The following is a 26,682-nucleotide window of genomic DNA, read 5'->3' as shown; positions in this document are numbered from 1 at the left end:
AGGGTGAAACGTGGCCATTCTTTTACCTCCTGAATTGAAAGGGCTGAGATGAAGCATAAAAGAGAAATAATCAGAATTCTTTTTTCTTTTTTTTTTTTTTTCACAACTGTACCACTGAAAGCAATATTAACTTCTACTCAATAGTTGCAACTGCTTACGTCACCTTTCTTAACTTGAATGCAATTTTCCCATCAATTTCCTTCCTATATTCTGTATTTCTTGTAGAATTCAGCAGCTACCCATTGCATTAGTTTTCAGTAAACTGGTCTCTATCTGTGACCTCTCCAAATTATGTATGTTTTTCCTATCTACCTGCACATTATGAGCATCTCTAATTCAATATTTTCAGTTCCTTTAGCAGTCATAGGTGATCCTTCCATAACTGTCTATTTTTTTTTTTTTGCAGTCTCTAAATAGTTTCTCCTTGTTAACTTCAAACAGGCCCACTGGATAGTGGCAACTTACCTGTTGAGCTGATGCAGACAACAGTGAAGGAGATACCTTTGTAACCACCAGGTTAGTTTCTTTGCCACAGCTATCTGCTTTATTTTTCTTGTGGCCCTGTATTCTTGTCCTAAAATTGACTTGCCTGATGTTTTTGCAGGCATTCAAATGCCTGTTGCTGGCTTTGACATTCCCACCCTTTGAAATACACTTGCTTACTCACTGTTTGGGTTTGCTTAGCTGAAAACTAGTTACATTTTTAGCAACTCTGCCTTGTTCACATGGTAGTAGCAACAAAAGAAATGTAGGTTTTTTTTCTTTCTGGTTCTGTCAAAAAAAAAAATAACAATCACTTTTACTGTATGCTTAGATGCTGAAGATACACGTCAAGATTTCCTCCAATACGTTCAGACCACAATTCCACCAACTGCTTTAGGGACATCTGTACATAGCAATGCCCACACATCAAGAAGAGCCTTGATAGCAGGCAGAGTTCTGCCAGATCTCATTTTGTTGCTTCAGAGACAGAAGATGATGCTTGGCCATCAATACCTCCTTTCTATCATCATCCCTAACCCCCACAAGGAAGTCTCCCCATTAGTAAGCAGATGTCAGGCTGAGCAATTTGGTCCCAATCTGCTGACAGCTCTTATCTCATAGTAGTTTTCTGTTGGTAACACTGTATAACTGTCACTTCATGTACTGTGTTTGAAATCTAGTTCAGAGCAGTCGACCACTAATTGGTTCCCAGTCTATAAGCTATTTTTCTGCCTTGGAAGTCATAATTAATGCTACTCCCTCTGACTTATAATCATCTTGCTTCATGAATATATTATAGCTTTGTTTTCATTCTTAGATTGCTCTTTATCAATTCCTGGTCACAGACATTTTGCTTACTCAAAGGATTTTACTTAGTGTATTCGTCCATCTCTTTCACCTGCACCTCATTTGTTGCTGCAGTTTTCATCTAGTGTTCCAGAAACCTACTTTCAGGATTTTTTTTCCAAAACTTTCCCTAAAGAACTTCTCAGATACTTGCCTGGCTTATGTTTTCACCAAAGCAGGTCATTTCATTTCACCCGAGACAGAATCTGTTACTTCCCTGGCACATGCTTTGCTAAAACAGCTATCTTGCCATCTTCCTATCATTTGCCTCTTTCCGAGGCCAGATTTTTGCCTGTGGCTGAACCCCAAACACAGAATGTCTGTTACTGCTTTTCATGCCAACCGTGTTCTTTGGCCTGTTCAGTTTAGGCCATGAGACTACATTACCTCACCCTCACTGGGTTAACTGCAATGTTGTTTTAGGCGTTGGGTTAGACCATAACCATGTACTGCCAACTGCCAAGGAAACACAACAGTTTTCCTGCCACCTACGTTCTAGTTGATAAGGAAGATAAGCAAGATTAAAAGATTGCAGAGTACTCATGTTTTACAGTAACAGCAGCCATTTCAATACCTGGCTTAAAAAAGAAACCACATCTTGTATCTCAGAAACAGCTGCGTTCTGTTTCAGAGCTGCTGAAAACTGTCCTGTGTTCTTCAGCACAACATTTTGTGTGCCTCCCTCCCTTGTTCTCATTGCACTAATAAGTTAGTAGTTACGATGACTAGAACCTTAAGTAGGTTCATGTTAAGTCTCCCTAAATACAATGAAACACAGAAACTTAATACCTGCCAGGGATGGGAGAAAAAAATAAGACAATTGTTTTGGCCACTGAACTAGCTCACATTACTCTATACTTATGGTGCTATTTGGTTCAGCAGATGGAGAATGAAAAGGAAGGTCCCTTTTGCCAACGATTTATACTGTCTCATAAGAACAATGTTATCTCTGCTCAGACCCCATGTTGAAAGCTGTTGTGAACCTGACTGTGGGTAAAACATAAGAGAAGAGCAGACTTTGCATTCGATAGCCAAGCCACAGAACTGAAGTATCAGTGATCAAAAGTCAGGGTTCAAGAGGCAACACAAACTGGCCAGAAGTGTTGGAAAGTATCACAGCTCATCACTGCAAAAAGACTGGATGCATAGGAAGACAGACTTCACAGAGTTTACCAGTACCTGGGACATGTTAAATTGCTTTTTTAGAATAAAACTGTGGGGGGGTGCAGATTGATATAATGAGATTTAGAAGCTTTACTAAATTAGGATGATACAAACTGCTCTGTAAATCTGCAGGATGGCCAATGGATTAGGTCAGTGCTTGAAAACTCCAGTCCATGGGACAAGTGAAAACTTGGGAGCAAAAAAAAGTCATCCATTTGACCTCTTGATAATATCTCTGAAAAGCAAAAAACTGCTGCAGCCTCACCCCTGAATGAATCAGTTCAAGTCAGAGGGACTGAACTGGCACAGATTCCACTGTTTGTCACAGTATCCTTCTGGACAACATGTCCAGCATACAGCTAGAAAAGTACACAATACAATGGGTGAGCTGTTGGCTGACAAGTCAGGCTCAAAGAGTTACAGTAGGCTGTGGGCCAGCCAGTAGTGGGGCTCAGCAAAGTTCCATTTTAGGGCCAGTTCTCCTTACTGTTTTTATAAATGCAAGACTTGAATGCTTACTAAGTAAATTTGCAGATGATACTAAAATGGGAGAGGCTGCTGAGTCCCTCGAGAGTAGAACAGGATCTTCACAAATTAGAGAGCTGCACAATCACCAAGCACATGAAATTTAACAAGAGCAGGTGCTGGATTCTGTAGTTTGGACAAAGCAATTTGGGGCATTTGTACAGACTGGGGGATGAAGGGCTGGAGAGCAGCCCCATGGAAAGGGATCTGGGGGTTCTGGTTGATAGCAAGTTGAATACTTGTCAGGAGTGTGCCCTGACAGCCCGAAGGACCAACTATATTCGCGGGGGAATCAGGCCCATCAATGTCATGAGAGGAGAGGGGGTTGTCCTGCTCTGTGGTATGCAGCCTCACCTCCAGCCCTGAGTGCAGTTTGGGGCAACACAATATAAGAAAGACATAAAACTACTAAATAGAATCCAAAGGATTTAGAAGGGAATACATATGAGGAGTGGCTGAGGTCCCTTGGTTTGCTCAGCCCAGAACAGAGGAGCTGAGGGGAGGACTAATGGTGGCTGCAGCTCACCACAGGGAGTGGAGGGCAGCACTGAGCTCTGCTCTCTGTGACAGTGACAGGACACGAGGGAACAGCGTGGAGCTGTGTAAGGGAAAGGTCAAGTGGGGGTTACAAAAAGGTTCTTCACCAGAGGGTGGTTGGACCCTGAAACAGGCTCCCCAGGGCAATGGTCATGGCCCCAAGCTGCCAAAGTTCAAGGAGTGTTTGGACAACACTCAGACATAGGGTTTGACTGGAGTTGGTCTAATGATCCTCGTGATTCCCTTCCAAACTGGGGTATTCTGTGATTCTACCTCCATAGCCAAAATGAAGGGAGTAAGAACAAATATTTGAGATGGAAAGGTGTGGCAATATCTACACTGAGGTTGTCTTACTTGGCACAAGTTAGATTAGTGAATAGGACAGGAGAAGGGGTGGAGAGAAGGGAAAAGTTAAAATCAGAGTTCAAGATTAAAAGAGAGCCTTCTAGTTATAAAATAGAGACAAAATAATATTACCGGAGGTATTCTGAAATTAGTGTCAGCCTTTTCATAGAACCATAGAATCACAAAGGTTAGAAAAGATCTCTAAGATCATTCAGTCCAACTGCCCGTCTATCACCAATGTTTCCCTCTCAACCATGTTCCTCAGTACTACATCTAAACGTTTCTTGAGCAGTCTCAACTTTTCATCTCATCAAATCAAGACAGAAGACACAAACATAGAAGACAGTGGAGAGCTAGGAGAACATAAAAACCAGAGATGACTGAAAGATATTCAGACAGTTTTTTACTAACATAGCTACAGACTGACCAATAGTAACCAGGGTATAGCTTTGCCTTAAAAAAAAGCCAAACCATCCTCCTCTCACCTCTTCTTGGGCTAAAACAGACAAGTGACCTGGGTAGTGTTGAAATCCTTCATACTCACTTCTTGTATAACCCTGCCCAACTTCTTCATGCCTTAGCATATGTAGAAGTTGTGTGTATTGAAATACGTGACTGTAAGATAGGTTTAACTAAAATTTCATGAACAAAGTACTGCCTCATATTAAATGCTAGAAGAATTTATTTAATATTACCATTTGCAATTATTGGATCTATCACGCCTCCCTAGAAAACATATGTAGGAAGAGTATAAAAAGTTATCTCCATTTCTGAAACTGAAACAGACTGGTAAATCCATTGATTCAAATCAAAACCTTAAAATGCCATAAGCAACCTCCCAGATTTTCCGAAACACAGATCATCACTTTATGGAGTTACTTTCCATCGAGAAAGAGAGATTAGTAAGAGGATACACAGCACAGCTGATACCTGTCTGTGCTAGCTCCCAGTGAAGTCTCAAGGAAAGAGCATTCAGTGTCCTTTTTTTCTGATGAGCAGGTGTTTGAATAAATACAGGTGTGAGAAAAAAAAAAAGCATAGCTTTTAGGTCTCAAATTAAGAAATGAGGAAGTTTAAGGAAAACTGAAATGACTATTTTGGATTCAAAAGAGAACAGTTAGCTTCTGTTGCCTAAAGTAATTATAATACTGCTTCATTTGCTTTGATTATGAATTTGATTTATGAAGAATTTTAATTTTTTGATACCTATCTTTCTTTGATTGGCCTTATAATGGTTAGACAACGTATCTGTGCATGACTGTGCTGCAGTTTCATTTCTACATCTCAACAATTAGTCCTCTAATAGATTACATTTAATATTATAAGTATTTCCAGATAATTTAGGCTGTCATCAGAATGCTCCACAAAGATAAGGTTTGTTGTCAGCTTTTGATTTTACTGCTTGTGAAAAAGCGTGTGGACACTGAAGTGCAAGAAGTATCTGCCCTCATGGGACTTGGCCCTACTCTCTGTTCGGAAAAGCAATTGCATGAGATACTTTAGCTACTGCACTGTTGCAGCTTTGTTACCATGCATTTCAGAACATGCACCAGCACCAACAAGGCACTGAAGCTTGTGTCAGGATGGACAGAACTAGTGACTATGTGCCAAGTGCCCCATGCTGTTTAAAGAGACGCAGTGACACAGTCCTGAAAAAAAGAGTTGCAGAACTGTGCAGACAGAACAAGAAACATTTGGAAAATGAATGCCAACTGAAGATTTGCTTGAGGAACATTTTTGTTTCATTCTTCATCACCAGGTGAGCGACAAGCATGCATACTGATATAGATGAGCAAATGGGGGTTTTGTGGAAGACAGAGCACCAACATTCATTCCCAGGCGGCTCAGTCTCACTTATGTGACAGCCACATTTACCCTGTAGTCACAACTGCACCAGAAACAATTTTGTTGGAGTTTCTGCTGGTAGGATGCTGGTTAAATAGATCCAAAATCCCAATGGCATCTCCAGTCATCCCAAGTCTGCTGAAAACAGATTAAAACTCAGGATCCTTCACACTCATGGAGAGCTTTACCAACAGCCTTACCACTATTATCATCTGCTAATGAAGTATTTTTTATTGCATCTTTTAAAATATGTATTAGTCTGATATTTAGCCTAATTACTTATTTCTTAGCAACTTCATAAAAAACAGCACTAAGAAGACCAGAGATACAGGAACTATCCATGTTTACAAGTTGCCTACAGGACCCTACTCTAAGAGACAGCATTACTGCATCAAGAAATGTCACATCAAGGTTTCCAGTAGCTTTAACATTTCCCACTTCATTAAATAAAAAAGTGGGTGGAGAAAAGGAGGAAACTTTATTTCTGCTCCACTTATTTGACGAATGCAAGAAAATGTTTATATAAAAGATTATCTGACACAACCTCTCTGAATCTTGTTGAAAAACACAAATAAAGCAAGATCAACCCAGATAGCCTAAAATTTGCTTCCATGTTTTAGGAAAATGATCTAAAACCAAAAATTGCTGGATACCTTGGCTGAAAGCTTCCAAATAATTAACACCCACAAGCAAGTACACTTGCTGATAAATAGCAGGTTTCAGAATCCAATGCATATCCATCTACAAAACTGAAGTCTTTCAACAAATTAATTTCATACAACAACTTAGCTACAAGTCTCAGACTGGATATGCCTCCCTCCCCCCTTCACTGAAATCATAGTCATAAATGCTCTAAAGGAGATTAGGGAGAGACGATTTTGCAAAGCACAAAGCATTGACCTAAATGTGATCCTGTTTAAGTAGGTGAAGGTTCTAAATTTGACTGAAAGGGCAATGTTCAGACCAGTGCTTTGTGTTTTTTTTAAGATCTGCACAAGCTTTTAAAGCTGTGCATTTCATTTAAAGGAGATTTTACAACCTCTAGAAATGTTTTCCACTCTTAGCCAATAGAAAAATAAAAGGTTTTGTGCTTCACCTGTTAGCTCTGAAACAGCAACAGTAGCACGCAGGCCACTATCTTGTTCTTAGCATTTTGTTAGCACTGCTCTAGCACACACTAGGAGGGCTGACAAATTCATTAAACAACACATTCTGTACACTTTTACAATAGACAAGGAGGCAGTAAAATATAGGCCAGCTGCATTTCTTATTTTCATTTGTGTAACACTGTTAAATCAATGGGATTTGCATAGATTAACTAAGGACAAAATTAGCCTATTTTATTAATGGCAAAATGACATTAAGATTATAACCCATCTCACACTCAACACTAATTACTTCCTATCTCGATATAGTAGAAGACTCTGCCTAACAGAGTCATGTCAGATGAAAATAAAATAGTTTTCTTTTTTTCCCCTCTTGCAGACAAAATACATTTTAAAACTGAAGAATTAATAATTCATTTTCTTTAAAAGAGTGAAAAAGGAGGAAAGGCTGCCATGCTGCCTAGGTAGAAAAATGGGACAGGTGAGATCTCCCAGCTCACTGAGCCCCAACCTATGCCATTGTGGCTGACCAGGCTGCAATTCCTACCACATGAAGCTCCATTATAAACCAGTGATATTGTAGGAGTTTTTTTTCCTACCTATCTGCTCCTGAGATTTTCATACATGAGAGCACCTGTATTTTTAATGATGTATGGAAACACTCAAATAAAATGCCACTGAGATTTTGAAAAGATATTTTAAAAAAACACACTGTGGTATTAATTCTGCTAAACATTATACAAGCTTGAATTTTAGTTTTACATTAGGCTCTGCAATGCTGAATTTCCCAGAAGGATGCGTCTCCAAATAATCAAAAAACTGTTTCATTTTCTTCATGCTAATGCTCTGCATCCCCCCACACTGAGATACTTATGAAATAGCTGATCTGAGAGCAACTCACACCTGGATTTGATTTTAAAGGGACACAACTATAAAGTGAGCTGAAGGATGCCTTGACTGATACTGAGACATTGCCATTTGCCATCACACTGGAAGGAGAGCCTTGGATTTCTTGAGGATGCCTACGTTTCCATGGGATGTAAGCAGAGCCCTGACTGCTGGATGTTAAGACTGATGATGTTCACGGCATTTTTCCTCCAGAAGGCAGTTTGCTCTGGCCTCTTCATTTCAAACTGCTTGTATCCATTGTTCCTTACAACCTCTGTAAATGCTACGCTCCATCCAAGGGACTGCACCTCAATGGCACTGTGCACGTGCACTACACTTTCAGTACACTGAGACTGTTCAGAGTGAAATGCAGAAAATGCTAATGTATTACTAGACTCCTACAATATTTTTAAATAGCATCTCTGGTATATGAAACTATTTTACAAGCAAGTCAGTGTTCTGTGACACCAAAGATTTTTATTTTATCTTTTAAAGTTTAAATATCACAGAAAAGTGGGTGTTGATAGGATCTGCCAGCAGCACAAACAATATGTAGGAATTTAGACTAGAAGTGAAAAGATCTCTCCACAACAGTGAAATTGAGGCAAAACAACAGAAAAAAGACCATGATGTGCAACAGTCTAAAACTGTTCAACAAGCAAGAGGAACGAAGGTTTCGGAGTGCATTTGGACATTCTCTTCCTTAGGTAATACGTCAAAATTAATGTTTCTTCCCTTTTCCTCAACAGACTGTGGGATTGGGCCCGAAGCCACACAGCCAAGCTGTGATCCTGGCAAAGCCCTACAAGGTAAATAAGCTTGGGCACAAAGCACAACTGGATGGGAGGCATTGAAGGGGTGAGAGGCTGGCAGTTGCGCAGGCAGCACTTGAACAATGCTCCAGCACAATGCCAAGTGTACTGTGGAGGTAAATGCCACATAGCCAGAAATGTATCCACCTCCAGCTGAGATCCTTGTGTGTTTAAAAGGTTACACGCTTCCTATTTCTCAGGCAATTCCCAATCCCACTAGATTTCCCTCAACCTACTAAAAAAAATAAACCTCAACCTCAATTAGTCAGTTAACATTTGGTGACTTCTGTTTTCATCCATGCAGCTAGTGTGGCATAAAGACATACAAGAATGCTATCATACTCTTTCACAAGACAGAATGTTTTTCATCACTAGCAAAGCACCTATATATGTGTGCTTTGTAAGAGAAGTTGATTCTCAAAGCTAAAAAAAGAATGCCAAAGAGATGCCAACGCGTATCATTTGGGCATTTTCTTTTGTTTCAGCACTCAGTTGCAGAATCATCTGCCTGAGATACAATCAATAATCAAAATGATCCCTAGCCAGATGACAAATCTCTCTGCTTCTGTAAGTTTAAATGTCAAATTACCAGTGCCATTAGAATCCTGGTTTGCTTTTAACTTCAGATCAAAGCTAACAGAGCTGCTAAGACAATGCTTTCTTCCCTCCGCCTTCCCCCCTTCTCGCTGCTCTGAAATCATCTGTCTTCAAGCCAGAAGTCTAAATGGAGTGTACAGTGAGTTCAAAACAGAGAAGGTTGATGGGAGTCTACTGCCAATTCCACTCTGCAGTCACAGCTTGCTCCCAGAGCTCCATTAGCTGCCTGCAATCAAGGGCGGCTGACTCAGTCCTGCTTGCTGTCCAGGTTTAATAGGTTCTGCTAGTTAATGAGCAATGGCTAGATTGCATTCCAAGACTTCACATCATTCACAAAGCAATTAAGTGTACACTTCTTGGTCTCCTCTCACAGCCTGAGAGGAGTGCCTCATTTTACTGAAAGGATAAACGCAATCCTCAATTTTTGAAACAGAATAGCACAACACAGTGGGAAACTGTCAGAATATTCACTTTCTTTAAGCATCAAGATGAATGCATCATTACTTCCATAAGCCTCTGAAGGGCTCCTTTACCTGTACACTTCTGGATTACACATCGCTCTCACTGGATGAAACCAAGAGCTGTAAACCACTGGGAAGCATCTCAGTGAATTGCTGACAAAGCAAGCTAGGGAGCCTTTGTATTACTGAAACAAAAGGTATTTAACATGAAAGTCAGTGCAAAGGCAGTGGTACTTTTTACAGGTATGCTTTTTACATGTTCCCAGTAGAAGTCTGCTGGGCACTGTGCAAAGGGTGAATCAATTAGCTATAAATTTGCGAAGCTCAGAAGCTAAGTGACTTGAGCATTCAGGAATCCCTCATAAAATCAGGACCATGCCCCTTGAGAATGAAGCCTGAGGACAGAGGTGGGGAAAAAGCAAGCGTTTTCTTTTTCACTGGCATGCACCCATTCAAACTGCACATCACCCTCCTATGCTCCTGCACTTCTTTGCTACTATAAATCTACATACCATTACAACCACAACGTAACTTTCAAAGGTTTGTGTCTTTTTTCAAGCTCTCTCTTCCCAGGCAAAATTCCTATTGTTATAAGTTGGCAATTTTTTTCTGCCAGTACAAAAGACTCAATCAAATCAAAAGAGTTGATTTACAATTGGTCTGAAGCTGGGTTCCCTCCAGTTTCTCTGAAGGACAACTGCTTACATGCATGGGCTGCCTTTTCCATGTCGTGCAGGGCATGGAACCCAGGGGAGCAAGGAGTCCTGGTGCAAGGATGTGCCTTTTTTCTCTAGGAAGGGACTGAACAAATGTGCTGCTTCCATCTTACACTGATCAGAAGAACCAGTGAGTGGATGGCAGCCATGTCTGGAGAACAAGGAGAGATGTGTTGGTCATACCTTCTTCTCTCCTCACCCTGCGTATATCATTCATATATGAGGTTTACAAGAGCTTGGATTCGCTAAGTAAAGAGAAACTATACCTAAACTATAGATTATACTATTATAGTATAGATATCTAAACTAGATCTAAATGATTGATTAATTTAAGAAAAAATACTCTTTGTTTGTCAAAGAAATTCACTGCTAAAAATGACTAATGCAATAGCATACACGGGTCTTTTTTCTTTAGTGCAAATCCTATGGAAAGGAAGCACAGCTGAAGGGTTATACTGTTTTTTTCTTCTATTATTCTCTATTTCCTTAGCACATGCCAGTCAAAACTATAAAGTACTTGTGGGAGAAATGCACAAGGCATAGTTTCACATTCCAGCAGATCTATTTTCATGTGCTACATAGAAGCCAAGCGACCACCCAGAAAAAGTAAGGCCGACACAACTTGGCCCACCAGTGTTGCAATTGCATGCTAGCAGCCCCTTCTCCATCAGTGCCTTGCCCCGTGTTTGCTACAAGACATAACCAAACCTCACAGCTGGCCCAGTCTGTGTCTCATCACTTCCAAACCTGCCAGTGAGCTGCGCAGGCTCAAATAATGTGGATGAGCAGGACTGAGTTTTCTTGACAAGAAGCAATCCCAAATTCAGCCAGAGTGCTAAAACAGGATGAACAGCCTCTTCATGAGAAAAAAAAGGCAAGAGGCGATCTTGCAGGAATATTCTGCAATATGAACAGCTCTTTAACTCTCAGACCCTTTCAGTCTCTGTCCCTTTGCCATCTGTCACAATACTTTCACCCCAGTTATTCTGAGGAAAGGAGAGTAAGGGTGGGTAATCCCTGGGCTTGGGAAAAGCTATGGCTTTCTTTTTCCTCTCCTTAGACCCCATGATAATCTTTTTTTTCATTTGTTGATCACAGAAAGATTTGGTAACTGCTTTGGAATCATGAGATGAAATCAGTCCCCTGGAGGCCAAGCCAGTTGAGAAACATTGCTGGTGGGAGCAAAAGAAGTAGGCAAGACTTGTCCTTACAAAGCAGAAGGCATTTCTTTTTATTTAACTGGGCATAGGGCAAGAAGTTTTGGCCAAGTATCTGTTGATCAGACTGAAGGGCTTGTAGTGAGAGAGGAAGGTGAAATGTGTGCAAGGGTACAGTAATCCCTGCCTTGGAAGGGGAGTAGAATCATAGAATGGTTTGGATTGGAAGGGACATCTGAGATCATCTAGTTCCAACTTCTCTGCTATAGGCAGGGACACCTCCAGCTAGTCCAGGTTGCTCACAGCCCATCCAGCCTGGTCTTCAACACCTCCAGGGAAGAGGCATTCACAACCTCACTGGGCAACCTGTTCCAATGTCTCACCTCCCTCACAGTAAAGAATTTCTTCCTAATATCTTGTCTAAATCTATCCACTTCCAGTTTAAAGTTCTCTTCTACAGGCTGAAGGCTCCAACTCCCTCAGCCTGTCCCTATGGGAGAGGTGCTTGAGGCTTCTGATCATCTTTGTTGCCCTCCTTTGGACCTGTTCCAACAGCTTGATGTAAGGTAGGGGAACTTGTGTTTAGTTGTTGGAGTGAGATAGCACAGAAAGTCTGTGGTACATGATGTAGGAACATTGATTAATAAAAGGGATTTTCTGTGGGGTGTGAGGGGAGAAAAGAGAAGCAAGGTTCTCACAACTTTCCCCAGACAATACCTTTTCTACATCTGTTGGTCATTGCTTTCTTCCAGTCCAAGACCACAAGGAAGTAACCAACCGCTAATAAGGATGTTACTTGGCAAGGGCTTGTTGGTTGCTGCAGCAAGGAGCGCTAACTGCACAGGTCTGTCGCCGCAGCAGCCCCCAGCTCTCATCTCCAGCAGACGCTGCCATCTTCCAGCCCACGGCGGGGCAAAAATGTGGTCAAGCCTTCTGTCATTGATGGAATTGCCGAAGTGATGGCAGAGGCTTGCGTGCGGCAGAGAGCAAGAAAGCCAAATAAAGAAAAACTGGACTATTTGCCAGAGCCGTCAGGCAACAGTTAATGGGGAGGAATCTACGATTCTGTTCATACTCTTTCACCGCAAGCAGGTGTGGGAAGCCCAGGCTGGGAGGGGCATGCAGATAAAAAAAGAAAGAGGAACCACATTTTCTTTTTTTTAACATGTGTGATGTATTCAGATGAATCTTTCTTACCAACAGCCCCTTTTCCTGGAATCAGCGCTAATGCCCAGGCGTTACCCTCGGGCTCTCCGATAAACAAACAGAGGGCCTCAAATGTTCTGGTTATAAGACACACTTCTGGTGAAGGATGACATGATTTTGATGGGAGTTTGGGGGGGAAAATCGAGCCATTTGAAACAGACATTATTAAAATCTCCATGCTTTTTTCAAATTCAGATTCATTCTGTGGTTGTTTCTTTTTTTGTTTGTTTTGTTTCAATTTTCATACTATAGCAGTCATGTGCTGCTGTTTACCACCTAGGAAGGGAAGAATAAAGGGAAGATCTCTGTTGCAATCCCCCTCATTCTTCCCTTGGCCACCGTGCACACAAAGGTGTGGATGATTTTCACACCTATGGATTTTACATGAAAAAAGGCCCTGACCCCCCAGTTCATCTGACCCACTGCTCCTCCCTGGCCAGCACAGCGGCCACCTAGTTTTGGCTGTCCTCCCACAGCTCTTTGTTGCTGAATTCTGGGGTCAGTGGTGTCACCGGCTGACATGATTGGTACTGCCGACATGACACTGCTGCTCTAAAGGAAACAGGCAGAGGGTAGGGGATAGAAAACAACAACAGAACCTGCAGCCATTTTAGGCAGAAGGAATCAAGCTCAAAGAGACATGAGCAACCTCATGTTTTCCAATTAAAAGGAAGGTCCTTGCATCACAGCAGATGTATGCGGCATTTAAATGCGCTCCCATGCTCTTAAAATCAGGACATTTCTGCCTGCCCCAACACAGATCCTGGCAATATGCTCCAGATCTCTCAGATCAAAGGCAAAGACTGGGGAGGGGGAATATCAAAATGGTTTAAAAGAAAAAAAAAGTATCACAAGAGATAACTCCTGACCTGTGATTCAGCAGATTTGAATGCTCAGAAGTACAGCAATCTGTGCACTATTGAAAGACACCAGCAGTCCATTACACGTATTGATTTGCAGCACTTTGTCAGCACTAATGATGTTACCTCATTAAAAGAGATAAATGCCCTACTGTTCTACCAAAAGCATCTGCTCCTTCCTCTTTCTCGACTGTTCTCCAGCAGGGCCCTCAGCAGCAGCATATTGAAATCAAATGCAAAATTGGCTCAGAACAGCTTGCTAGCATTGCTTTCTTTTGTTGTTGTTAGGTTTTTTTTCTTTATTATTACTTTTAAAAAAGGGAGAGTTAGTCTATGTTTCTTATCAGGTATTTCTTCTTACGACACAGAGCAGGTGCTTCAAAGGCAAATATAGTCTAGCATTGGTTCCAGAGTTAGGGAAGTATGACTGAGCAACAGCTGTGCTCCATCTTAACAACACTCCTGTGGACAAAGAATTCCTCAAAAACAAACTAATACCTATGTCCACAGATCTGTTTATTACTGGGCAAAGCAATACAGGTTGCAAATTTGATCAACACAGGTGAAGTGACAGGCAAGGTGGTGATAATTGATTCTGTTAACACCCAGCAACATGTTTCCACACACAGTGCGGTAGTTTTGTTTCAACAGATTCCTAGCTACATGAAAAGGTAGCAGTTTACCATAATGAATGTTTTATGCATAATTCCTTTGTGTATAGAGTCTCCAAAGTACACATTATTGAAGTCTATTAAACTCTCTATTTAGCAGAATTACCAACGTGCCTTTTGGGAAATTATTACAATGAAGCTGTACTGGTATTTAAATTTCAGTTGTTTAACAATATTTTCCCAATTACCAATCCAGGTGTCTACTTTAAAGTGCAGTCAGACTTCCTCCAGAGCAGCCTAAGCCCTCCTACAAGCTCCTTATGGAAATTCATTTTAAAATGACTGTTTTAATCTGTTTTTCATAACTAGCATCAGACAGCTACTGCTTTTATGCAGTAGGAACACTCCCCAACCTTCTTCACCAAGTATAACACCCCACAGTTAAACCTAGTTACAGAAACAATTAAATACTTGCAGCTACACATTTTTATTTCAATGTATTACTATCTGAAAGATAACCAATTTTTTAAGGCAAATGGCTTCTGTGTGAAAAAAAGACCTGTCCTTGGGTGGGACCATATTGCTTTACTGCCGTTCAAGCTCAGTATAGACCTACATCCCTATTCCACTTCAGTTACTGAGCCCTGAATTGCATGTAAAGCAAAGACAGAACAGCTACTAACTTTTGTTTGTGTCCCTCAAATCATTTCCCTTTGAAATACCACAAACTACAGCTACTCTCTAAATGTGCTGTTCTGCACGATAGAGAGTCTTAACCTTCATTCTAAAGTTTTCAATCTGCACCTATTTCTCCTGTGATAGGGACAGGTACTTTTCCAAAGGGGAGATTCTCAAGTTTCTCAAGGGAGAGGAAGCAAACTTAATTGTGCTAAAAGTTATAGGATTGAGCTCCTAAGGTGGGGTGGAGGAGACCTAGATCTCAGCCTTTCAGGTTTCTTTCATGACCTTCAATAAATCACTATCTTCTAGCCTCCATTTCTCATCAACAAGAGGGTGATATTTCATCCTCTTTTAGATGCCCAGAGGTGCTCAGGTTCTATCTATGGGGCAGTCAAGCTTCCCAGCAAAGACAACCAAGCAAGCTCCTAAACAGATATCTTGTCCTTGCCACTACATCACACTGACAGTTTTATAACTTCGACACCAGTTCAATTTTCAAAAAACTTCAACTGCAAAAACAACACTAATATATCCGAAGAATGCAAGCAAAAATTTTATTAAACAAATGGGCACAAACACAGAAAATAAGTAATGAAGAATTGTTGCTCAACAGTATTACCCATCAAAGGAATATGCAGAATTTAGGCCATCGTATGACTAGCTGTTTTGCTTTGCCAGAATTCAGTTCATGGACAATTACAGATAAATTGAGAGCTAAAGTAATCCTTGGAAGCTAGTTCACATAGTACAAGATTCTCTGACAAGTATGAGTCAAATATGTTTCGACTCTTTTGGCTCTAAGGCAAATTCAATGCCCTCTGGCAGGCCTACACAATAAAGCTGTTTCCATCATGACCAGAAGTCCTTCACTCTAGAGAACAATCCTTGGAAAAAAACACAGCAAATGGCTAGACTGATTTTAGCCATACACTAATTCCCTATAAATCAATAGACAAAACTGTTCCATTTCTCTAGTTACAAATCCTGAGCCAAAGCTTCTTTTCTCTTTCACAAATGCAACTTTGTTGACTTTGGTAGAGTTACACATGCATCAAAGCAGATATGTCTTTGTCTGCAATGAGAGGCTAAATCTCTCATAAATAAGAAAGGAAACAATCCGTTCACCTTAAATGAAGTGAGATGAGGAGCATCTCTTTCACCTTTAAAAAAGAGAGATGGGAGAACAGTATTAATCTCACTTCTTTAGTTTGCCTCTCCATTAGGGAAGACTCACGTATTCTTAGAAAACAGATGTTCTTCAGACTTTTATAGTTACCCCACTACAGATCTCAAGCCCAAGACTGTCAGATGCTGAAATATTAAATAACAAGCACCTATTTTACTATCCATTAAAGAAGTACCTCTTCCATCCTGTTTGATGGGTTTGTAGGTCAAGGGGCAGCTCTACTATAGCCCAAAGCAATCAGCCCCTTTCTCCCTTGCCTAACTCTACTTTCTTGAGCATGAAGTACTGCTGAGCTGCAGAAACCATCCATGTTTTCAGTTAGGTGTTGGCTGGATTCACTCCATCAGAAAGTTCATGGTATGGCCTTCTAGGCACCAACACTTCTGCAAGACAGATGGAAGGAAGTCTGAGCAAAGGACACAGTGGGGAAGACAAAGAGGATAAATGGCCACAGCTTTACCTGGGGCTGGGGCTGCCCTTTGGTCCCTGCTGCCTACTAGAAGACAATGTAGAAATATAAGACGCTGTGTGCGGTGCTTCATATAACATGGGTATCACAGTAAGTGTCTAACATTCCACCTTTTTATGTCATCATGTCTGTCACATCAGATGACAGACATCACCAGACAACACAATCTTGCTCAGATATTGGGTGCAGATGTGGTGAGGCCTTCTTTCATTATTGTGGCATGTGGCATAACGAGCAGCTACCTCAGTCAAGCTGTCGTTTTGTCTCTCCTGCCACCTACTGTACTGAAAATCAAAATATGTGTCACTAGCTTGCGTGCATCTCCTCTTCTGTTTGGAAATTGCAGTATTACTTCATAAAATCATAGAAACATTTGAATTGGAAGGGACCACTAAAGGTCATCCAGTCAAACTCAGCTGCAGTGAAAAGGGACATGCACAGCTAGATCAGGTCACTCATAGTCTTGTCCAGCCTGATCTTGGATGTATCCAGGAATGGATCATCTACCACCTCTCTAGCCAACCTGTTCCAGCACTTCACTATCCTTATCATAAAAAACTTTTTTCTTCTATCCAATCTAAATCTCCCCTCTTTAAGTTTGAAACCATTTCCCTTTGTACTATCACAACAGACTTTGTTAAAGAGTTTGTCCCCTACTTTCTTATGCCCCTTTCCCCCCTTACCCCCATCCACCCTTTTGAATAGTGAAAGGCTGCCATCAGGTCTCTCCGGAGCCTTCACAGTGAACAGCCCCAGCTCCCTCAGCCTGTTCTCGCAGGGCAGGTGTTCCTACCCTTGGGTCATTTTTATGTGCAGCATTTCGAATGGTACCCAAGTCACTGATGCTTCATGGTTAAAATCAGCATTAAATACAAAAACTTTTCCATGGTTTCGGTTATGAATTATTCTCCACCTTGTCCCACAAAAAATTAATTACATATTTATCTTAATAAGTGAACAGTCCAGAATACCCTCATAAACCTCTGGCCCTTTATTTGCAGTTATTTCCAATTACAACACTCAAAAGAGGCAAAACTCAGCAGAAAAAATAACTTCCTTTTGGGTGTGAAGCTGTCAGCCTGTGGGCAGAGTCAAAACTGTTGGCCATGCACTTGAACTGTGTCACCAAACTAGCATCACCTAAGAACAGACCAAAGATGAAAAAGCCTTCTTTAGTCTGTGATTTATGCTGGCCTTTTAACCTCTTGCTCTGTAAATTGCATCTGAGCAAGTGTGGCTGTGCCATGAATACCTGCTGCAGCTCCGTGTGACCTGTGTGAGATGTGGCCCTTCTGGCTCTACAATCATAGCCTACAGAGGGACTTCAAAGTCCCACTGACATTTGTACTCAAGTGATGAATCCAAGGGAAAAAAAAGAGCAAAACCATCTGTATTCTGACATCAATCCTGATTCTGAAGCGAGATGTCAATGTGGACAACGAAGAGAAAGGTAAGGCTGAGCTGGTCCAGCACAATTCAAGCATTCTGCAGGAGCTTCAAAGCCATTCATGGCAGGATGTCGAAACAATAAGCAATCAACCCAAAACCAGGGAGAGAGATAGCCCTTGTTAATTATTTATGTCATCCTCCCAGAAGGCAATGGTGTGACAATTTCGCTTTTTAGCACTTCATTATTAATTTTGAGAAAGTACTCAAAGAGAAAACAAGAAGCTGAAATTGATAAAATATTCTCACCATTTCTCAGTAATAAGCAAACGTACAAGTGCTGGTTTATTTTCCCAAATATGATGCTCCCTTTTACTAAATCAACAGGCAACAGCTTAGAGCTATGTGACAGCAGATATCTTCCATAAAAGGAGTATTTTGATGAAGTAGAAACACATTCGACATTTGCACGATCAAGTAAGCTATCAAATTCATTTACTTATGCTGTGACCACGGTAATTAAGAGGAAGTAAATGTGGAACTGAGCACCAGTTAAAATGCATTTTAAACCTGATTTTTGCACTGGTTGCAATAAGGAGATCTTCCACTAGCAGGATTCTTTAGGGTCTTTTCATGCTGTAATTAGAGAAGCGGATACAGAAGATAAATCGCCCTGCTCAGGCAAACAGCCCTGCTTTTGCAAGAGGAGTACTAACATAATAGAGGGCCTTTCATCTTAGCACTTAGAATTTGATCAACTGAGAAAAAACATTAATATAATTCCACTCACTTACAGATAAACATCTCTGAAAAATGAGGACATTTCTATTTCTTAAACCAATCTGACAAGGCTGTGACTAAAAATATTTGTGTAACACACATGCTTCAGTATGGACACAGGAAAAACATCAAAATGAGTAACCAGAGGATATAACACCAGCTATTTAGCCACCAAAACGCCTCAAAAGCAGTGATGCATCCACTGCCAAATATGGCCCACACATATCTATCATACATGAATAAATGTATTAGGGAATAATAGCATGTTCCCATTAATTATACAAAGGCTGTGAACAAGCAAGGGGCCTGCAACTTAGGTAAAAAGGGACCTTTTTACAGTGTATGATCAGGAGCAGCATTTACTGACGTCACTTTAATTTATAACAGGATCAAAGTAAAAAAAAAAAAAAAAAAAAGATTGTGTTTGAAGTTAGAAATGCTACAGGAACTGTACATTAAAAATAAAAGCTAATGGGATGAACAGAGTCCTAAAACAACTTAGTTTTTTTAACATTGACTTGAAAAAGCTGCTACTACAGCAGCAATATCAGAGGGTGCTGACACACCGTTGCCAGAAACCCCTAAGCAATTCTTAAGTATCTCTGAGGATGCTAGGAGGGAATAAAGAAGTCAATTTTACACATCCTGTGCTGTCTGTTAGGAATGATATATCATTAAACCATCAGGCAAAGTTTAATCTCTGAAAAGACTTTTACTTCTGCTGTGTTCAACTGAATGGAAAGGAAAGAAATTTAAGCTTGGTTGGCCTATGCCCGACAGAGGCTTTGTAGCAGAAGCTTGTTGAAGCTTGCTGATGAGCAGGTGATAAGCTGCTCCCCAAGTTTTGCTTGCTTTGAGAACAGTGAACAGGCTGGGAGATTTTCAGAGCAGATTCTCCAAGCAAGCTGTTCAGAGAAGCCACCATCCAGAAGGCTCAACAGGAGGAAGAGGAAGCAGGGAAATCACAGCTAATGGGATTTGGCCACAACTAGAAAAAGCTAAGTTTCAGAATACATTATGAACAGTCTTGCACTTCTGCATTGCACCAGTTCACTGGTGGATGAGAAAAATCTATGTACATTTAATGCCTTACAAATCTCTGTGTAAATTTAGATTAATAAATGTTTAGAACAAACCTCGCTTCATCTCTGGGCTGCCCTATAGATGCATGCATTAAGTAGAGGAAATTGCCACCACTACACCAATGTCTCCATGACTTTCTGTAGGGAAAACATGTCAGTCTAGAGATTTATGTAAGATAAATGCATGTTTGTAAATGCCATAAACGAATACTTTGAGATATAAGGAGGTCACTGCCCCACTCTTCTTAGAAAATCAGCTCTCAGTCCACTGATCCCTCTGCAGCGGATTTAAAGTTTGCTCAAGTTTTCTGCGGGAGGGAATTGCTATTTGATCCTTCCTTAGGGTATAATTGGAGCTCAAAGTACAGGGTTACCTTGCTTGCAAGACTCTCCTTGGCACAACTTCAGATTGGGGAAGGCTGTACAATTACGGCACAGAATAAGATCTTTGGAAGGAAATGAAGATCTTTCAAGCCTGAAGGAAAGAAAAACTGCTTTTCCTGCTGAAATAACAGCAAGTGCTTTGGTGTGCCTCAGTGGTGTGAATTCCAGGAACCAGCTATGAGTCGCATCTCTTTATTATGAGCAACTAGGTCAAACCTCAGAGCAGAACCCACAATTCTGCTGCTCTGGGTTACGAGGCACCAAGGATCTCCTGCTCTGCTTCTGACCTGGATGGCCATGGTGACAATCACTGCTCATCGCAGCTATATTCCAGCTCTGGAAATGGGGAACAAGTCCGTCTCTTAGGGAAAATTGAGTAGTTATAGCTCTCAGCTCTGGAGGCATTCTGTATTCAACTCTTCTTGGGAAATAATGTAGAATCCCAGTGTGGAAATAACATGAGCTAACGAAGAGACAATCTAATGCAAATGGTTCAGATGGGAGGCCAGCAGTGCAGGTCTAGAACAGTATATGGAGATACCACAACACCTTTAAGACTCAACACACATCTGCCAAGGAATTTCCCTTCTCAAATGCTAGCGCTGTGAGCTCAGCGCTGAGAAGAGAGCAGCTGATTGCAATGAAAGAATCATTACTCAAGAAGATACCCTCTACCTGGTGTATACTGTGGAAACTGAAGCCAAGTGCAAGACATAACACATAAGCACTTCCTTGGATCCCAAAGGAGGCAGCGCCACGGTATGTACAGTAAGGGAAGGTGCCAGCAACAAAGAAATTCCTGGTCTAATCGTGAGATACAGGAAGAGGTAGTATGGCCAGAAGAATGGAAGTGATATGAGAAGTGAGATAAAAGAAGCATGAGGTTGATAGCATCTTACAGACAACACAATTTTTAGACGAAGGAGGGGAAGTTGAGCAGCTGTGAAAGAGAGAGAAGGAAGAGTAAGGCTGATTTTCCTGATAGTCAGGTCACAAACAGTTCCCAAAACCTGTCTAGTCTGGCTGGATGTCTGATATAAAGAAGTGGAAAACAATGAATGTGGCAACTTAAGAGGAGAGAAAGGAGATATTAGGGTGTAGGGTATTAAGTAAAATTACAAGTCTTCCAAGTGCAATAAACAGCGATGAAGCTATGGACCTGAAAAGTTAATAAAGGACTTACACAGAAGTTGTCCACTCAGACAAAGTCTTAAAAAAAAAACTTTGGCTCCTCACACACTTCTTTTCTGTTGGAAATCCCACAGTCAATGATGGGAGGTTGGCTTTATAAAGTGAGATTTTAACATGAATTGCAGCTCTGTGTAAACTATTAGAAATGTTGCTCACAGCAAGAGAAAATGCAGGATAATGAAGTATTTGGGGATGTGGGGGGAAAGAACATTACAATAACTGTGCAAAAAGAATAAATAGCAACACTGTTCTTCTCTGTAACTTCTTGGAGAATCTAAGTGCAACCTACAGTGATTTTTAGTTACATGGTCACCCTTTAACACACAGTCCTGGTCTCCAGTTTGGCCACATACATCTTCTTTACACTCTCATCCCTTGCTGCTTCTCACTCCAGACCTCAGCTGTGAGCTGACGGGCAAGGACCTGCTGTGAGTTTGTGCAGCGGCCAATGTGGGACCCAGCCGGGACTCGGGGTGCTGCCAAGTGCTCCTTCTCCACAATTAATGAGGGAGGCTGATAAAGAGATGGGAGACAAAGGCTTTCCTCCAAGTGAGAAAACTCTTAAGCAGAAAGCTGGTCTAGCTGAGAAGGTCTCTCTCCATGCCAAACATGCTCAATAGCACAGCGCAGCGCGGTGAACAAGCCGTGAAATCCAGTGGCATTTCAGATGAAAGCATAAAAAAAAAAAAGAAGCGGGAGAAGAAAAAAGGAAGACAAGGCCAAGCAGAGTGGGGCAGGCTGCAAGCAAACACTCCCCTCCCAAAATGACAGAACTTTGACTGGACATTGCCCTGTGGAGCCTGCAGAAGATGCTGTTTTCTGCGAGTGAGAGTCAAGTTAAAATACAAACCTGCATTTGCACATACATGAGTTCCTTAAGTGCAGCGAAGAATTAAAGAAAATACTTTGCATTGAACTTGGTTTATTGTGTATGCGCTCCACTAATTTCCAATTGCAGTTTCTGCTCCCTCTCTCAGGATGACACACTGACATTCGATATTGCCATGTTAAAAAATCTAGAGCAACTGGAAATCGTATTAAGAATATTTAAATACCGTCCATGTCTATTTAAGGTTTGAATGCATATCATTACAAAATGGCAAAATTAACCCAACCTAATTCTCTCAGGGATGCACAAAGATCTAAACAACCCCAAGCTGGATGTTCTCTCTTACACCCACTCAAATAAACAAAACAATCCAAAACACGTCAGGGTTAGTTCAGGTTGCAAATGGTAACACAATCAGCCTTCAATCCCCATGCCCGAATGCAATTCTCTCCCCACTGTGGTGCAGACTGTGCCACAAGGAAAGCCTGGCCCCACTGTGGCCCCACAGTGGCCAGCAGCCTGCTCATCATAGGACTACATTGTTCCTTCCCAGCACCCCAAACCATCCCCGCTGGGCACACAACAGTGCTGTTATGGGACTCGCTGGCCCTGGCAAAGCTATTCCTGCAGTACTGGGGCGAGCAGATTTCCAGCAGCCCTGGCTAGGAGCTCCTCGCTCCTAGAAACCAGCGCTGTCAACAGCATGCCCTTTGTTGTGTGCATGCACAGCTTGCTGGTTGTTTTGGGTCTCGGTTGTTCTATTTCAAGGAGAAATTTTAGTTTTAAATGAGTAATCTGTTTTCGAGTGATTTCTCCACGCTGGCTCCACCCTGCACTGTAAACTAGACATTACCTTATACAAGAATGAATCCGCTGCATTCCTCCGTCTCGCTGCCGCGCAGCACATTTCCTACCCTTGCAGCCCAACCAACAGCAGCACACGCTCCCCCACCCCTTCCCCCTCCGTTTTCTTTTTCTTTCCTTTTTTTTTTTTTCTTCACCGCCTCACTGTGTTTTTGTGTAAATGATCTCACATGACTCAACAAATCCATCTGCCTGGAGCAGGCCGAGTTTGGAGCCTTCCCAGGAGGGAGGAGAAGAATTGCTTTGTGGAAAGGACCTGGAGCTTTGCCCTTTCTCTGGCTCAAATTACCCGCCTGTCAGGCCTGACGGATTTGGCTAAAAATAAAAGGAAGCGGGCCGTGAAAAGGAGATGAATGAGCTCAGCAGTTCCTTAGATAACATGGGCCTGGTGTTGCCCAAAGCTCCCGGCGCAGGAACTTCAAATGCCGGGCATGTAAGCGCAGGGCCACAGACGAGGTGAACTTGGACGCTGTGGGGAGAAAAGCAAAACCCAACCGTACGCCGCTGGAAATAACTGGATTAAAGGCACGCACGCAGAACAGGAAAGCTGCCTGCTGTAGGTTTGGGGCTTGTAAAACCCCAGATTTATGGCACTTCCACGGTGAGTGGGGTCTGGAGGATGTGGTGGGGGACGCGTGGAGTCACGCGTGATGTCAGCCTCCCGGCTGCGCCAGCTCTGCGTGGAAAGTCATCTCTACCCATGTGTGCCCAGCCCCGCACTGGGTATTAAGCACTTAGTTTGGCAATGTAATGACACACTGTAGCAATCTGTAATGTGAGGCAGTCAGCAAAGCTCTGGCTCTGTGAGCTATTCCTCCTAACCATTAACCATATGTTTGGCTCCACCGTCACCCGAGTGAGCGGGTGTTCCAGCACACCATCTGGTTTCTATCCACACAGGCAACTGCAAAGCACATAGCATTTCCCCCCAGAGCTGCATGTTCCTCCCGGCACCCCCTCTCCTGCTGCCCTCCCTGCCCAGCCCCCTGCTCCCTATCCTCCTCCTTCACTCCTCACAGCATTGGCCTCTCCTCCCAACACACCACCCTGCTACTGGCACTTGAAATGTCACCCTCAAAGCATGTCCAAAAATTGGGGATGCCACAGCATGCAGCCCTCTGTGCACCTAGAGCTCATGCTGGGATCGCATTGCCCAGCGTCGAGTCTTAATGTGTTGTGCTACAAAATGGACATTGCCCTGCGGCTGTTGTAGAACCAACTCTGTCCTGACACTGCACAAACACCATGAGACTCCACCATGAGAAGAATAATTAGCAAACTACCCCAAATGGAGCTTTCTAAGTACGCCTGGTTTTGGTGCCCCAGCTCAAAACTAAAAAAAAGTAAAGAAGAAAGAGGAATGGAATGAGAAAGAACTGAAAAAAAAGGAATGAAAATATTTACTTTCCTTGTGATAGCTAAACAAACCTTTTCTGAAACTATAAAAAAAACTTTCAAGCATTAAATTTTAGAGGACCGTGTACCATATGTTTACTTTATGATTCTATGAATTCTAACTACTATTTATGTTTTTTAAAGCACTTCCATCCTTATGTTTATTTCTGGAGTCACCTATGGGAGATCAGCAGTAATTCTCCTCCCAGGTTGTTGGCCAATTTGAGATTAATCACGACCTAATGTAAGTATGCAGGGATGCAAGCAACACAATATTCAACAAATCCCACACTTGCTGCTTTAAATAAGTTCATACTCCACAATGAGTCACACATACAGTGTTTATCCAAGTTACCAAGTCCATTACATTTGCAAACATATACACATCACAGCCATAAGCACACAACTGTTTACACCAAGACACATTCCTATGGCTGGATATTGATTTTTTAATAAAATGTCATTATGCTGATGTTGATACAGCAACTATCTTTCCAGAGGATGCAATTTAACATTAAAAAGAAGCTGGCTGGAGGAAATACTAAATCCACACCCATTCACACACTATTTAAATGTCCTTCTTGGGCATGAATACAGAAATGCAAAGCTGCAATTGCATATTTTTTTTTCCGCCTAGCATCTAACAAAGAAAATGCAAAGGAATCTCCAGTTAAAAACAGCTCAGTTTAAGGCAACCAGCTCTGCCAATCTGCTCCTCAAAAAATTTGTGCTGAAAACCAAAAGTCTACATTGACAGGGATACATGCTTTTCTACTTCCTCATGCATGTAAGAAATAAGTGTGTGAAAAAGCCTGAAATCAAATAGACATGGGGAAAACCCTTATGTTCCAGAAAAGCCTGATGGCTTCACCAGGACTGCCTAAGAAAAGTAAGGGCAGGATATGGCTCCACTTATGAACTGCACTGCAATTAGCACTCCAAATGTCCCCCCTCCAGCCATCTCTGCCTCTCAGTTGGGAAAACCATTAGAATGATTAAAAACATAAGAGATGCATTTTAGCTAACAACTCACATTTCTTAACAAGTAGGGTCTGAATATATTAAAGATGATATTTTAAGGTAACTTTACCAACATACTGGTAGTATATTTAAATAATGCACATTACAATTGCTACCATTCTGCAAGAAGAAATTGTCTTCATTCATACAAAACACCCAGTGTTAGTCTGCTACAGCAAAGATACAGGTACAGGTATTTTAGCAGATAACAATCTGTTCTGAGCCAGAAATCTTTTAAAATGGGGAATTCAAGGGAAATAGTCACAGATACAGCATTTCATAGTCTGAAGGGACAGCTAATCATTTGACCTTCTTCCCCAGGCCTGGAGTTTTCTTCCTACATTAATGAACTTCTAAGAGGCTGAATTACAGCCTGACTCTTAGCATAAGAATGACAACAAGACACGCACGCACGCAAAAGAACAACTTCAGTTTTAACAGCCTGAGATAACGAAAAATGTCTCAGCCCCAGCAACAGTGTCCCATTCAGAAACTACCCTCGCTGCCAGAACACTTACACTCTCTTGCTGGGTCTGAATTAATTTAGCAGCCAGCCACCAGCTCTTGTTATACCTTGTCATCTCCCCCTGCCACTCAGCTCCTGTCAAAGGGCCACTGTCAACCTGAAATCTAGCCAGTTTTTAAAGCATAATAAAAGAGCAGTGTCACATTATTACCTGAATCCACCGAGTCCTCCTGCCAAAAATGATGTTTCTGCAATCACATTTTTCTGTTTTTAAAAACTTCTCTCTTGCCTCATCGCTCTGTGTGAAAACCAACACAAAAGAGAAAACTTATTAACTGGATGAGATTATCTATTATTTGTATTACAGCAGGTAGAATTCCCAGCTGATATTTTAGACTTTTTTTTTTTCCTACTAAGTGTCACGAAAATATTAAACAAGAAAAAGTGCTTCTGGCAAAATTTCTTATTGATCAATCAGAGGAGACAGCAGTCTAACAGGGACAGCACCTCGCTTGCAGAGCTGTGCAAGAGAACTCACCTCCCTGAGCCCAAGTCCTGCATCCACCCCCCAGGGACGGCAGCACAGGGACCAAAGCCCAGCAGGCACTCAGTGTTACCAAAAGCAGGCACACAAGGGAAGAGGGAGCCTCTTTTATGCTTCTTTCAGTTTCATTGGTAAATACACGCCACTAATAACCATAGTAGCAATGTAAAAATAACACTTGTAAAATTACATCAACAGTAAATTACTTAATCGTACAGTTTCCCTGAACTTGGCTCATACAACATT

The 26,682-nt window shown here is 41.7% G+C and overlaps 1 protein-coding gene across 7 annotated transcripts in view; it reads right to left on the bottom strand.

The window, feature by feature from the left end:
- Positions 1-26,682, bottom strand: part of BACH2 (BACH transcriptional regulator 2) — a 181,449-nt gene that overhangs the window by 116,794 nt on the left and 37,973 nt on the right. For 3 of the 7 annotated variants that reach the window (XM_031611258.2, XM_031611260.2, XM_090136001.1), the window contains exon 2: positions 26,104-26,190. The exons of 3 other annotated variants lie outside the window; for them this stretch is intronic. The gene's annotated coding sequence lies outside the window, so the exon portion shown is untranslated. One more of the 7 variants, XM_090136002.1, reaches the window with a different exon arrangement.

This window comes from Phasianus colchicus, chromosome 2, assembly GCF_987193195.1.
Source record: "Phasianus colchicus chromosome 2, bPhaCol1.hap1.1, whole genome shotgun sequence".
In the NCBI taxonomy this organism is placed as follows: Eukaryota; Metazoa; Chordata; class Aves; order Galliformes; family Phasianidae; genus Phasianus; species Phasianus colchicus.
This window is presented reverse-complemented; position numbering and strand designations above follow the sequence as displayed.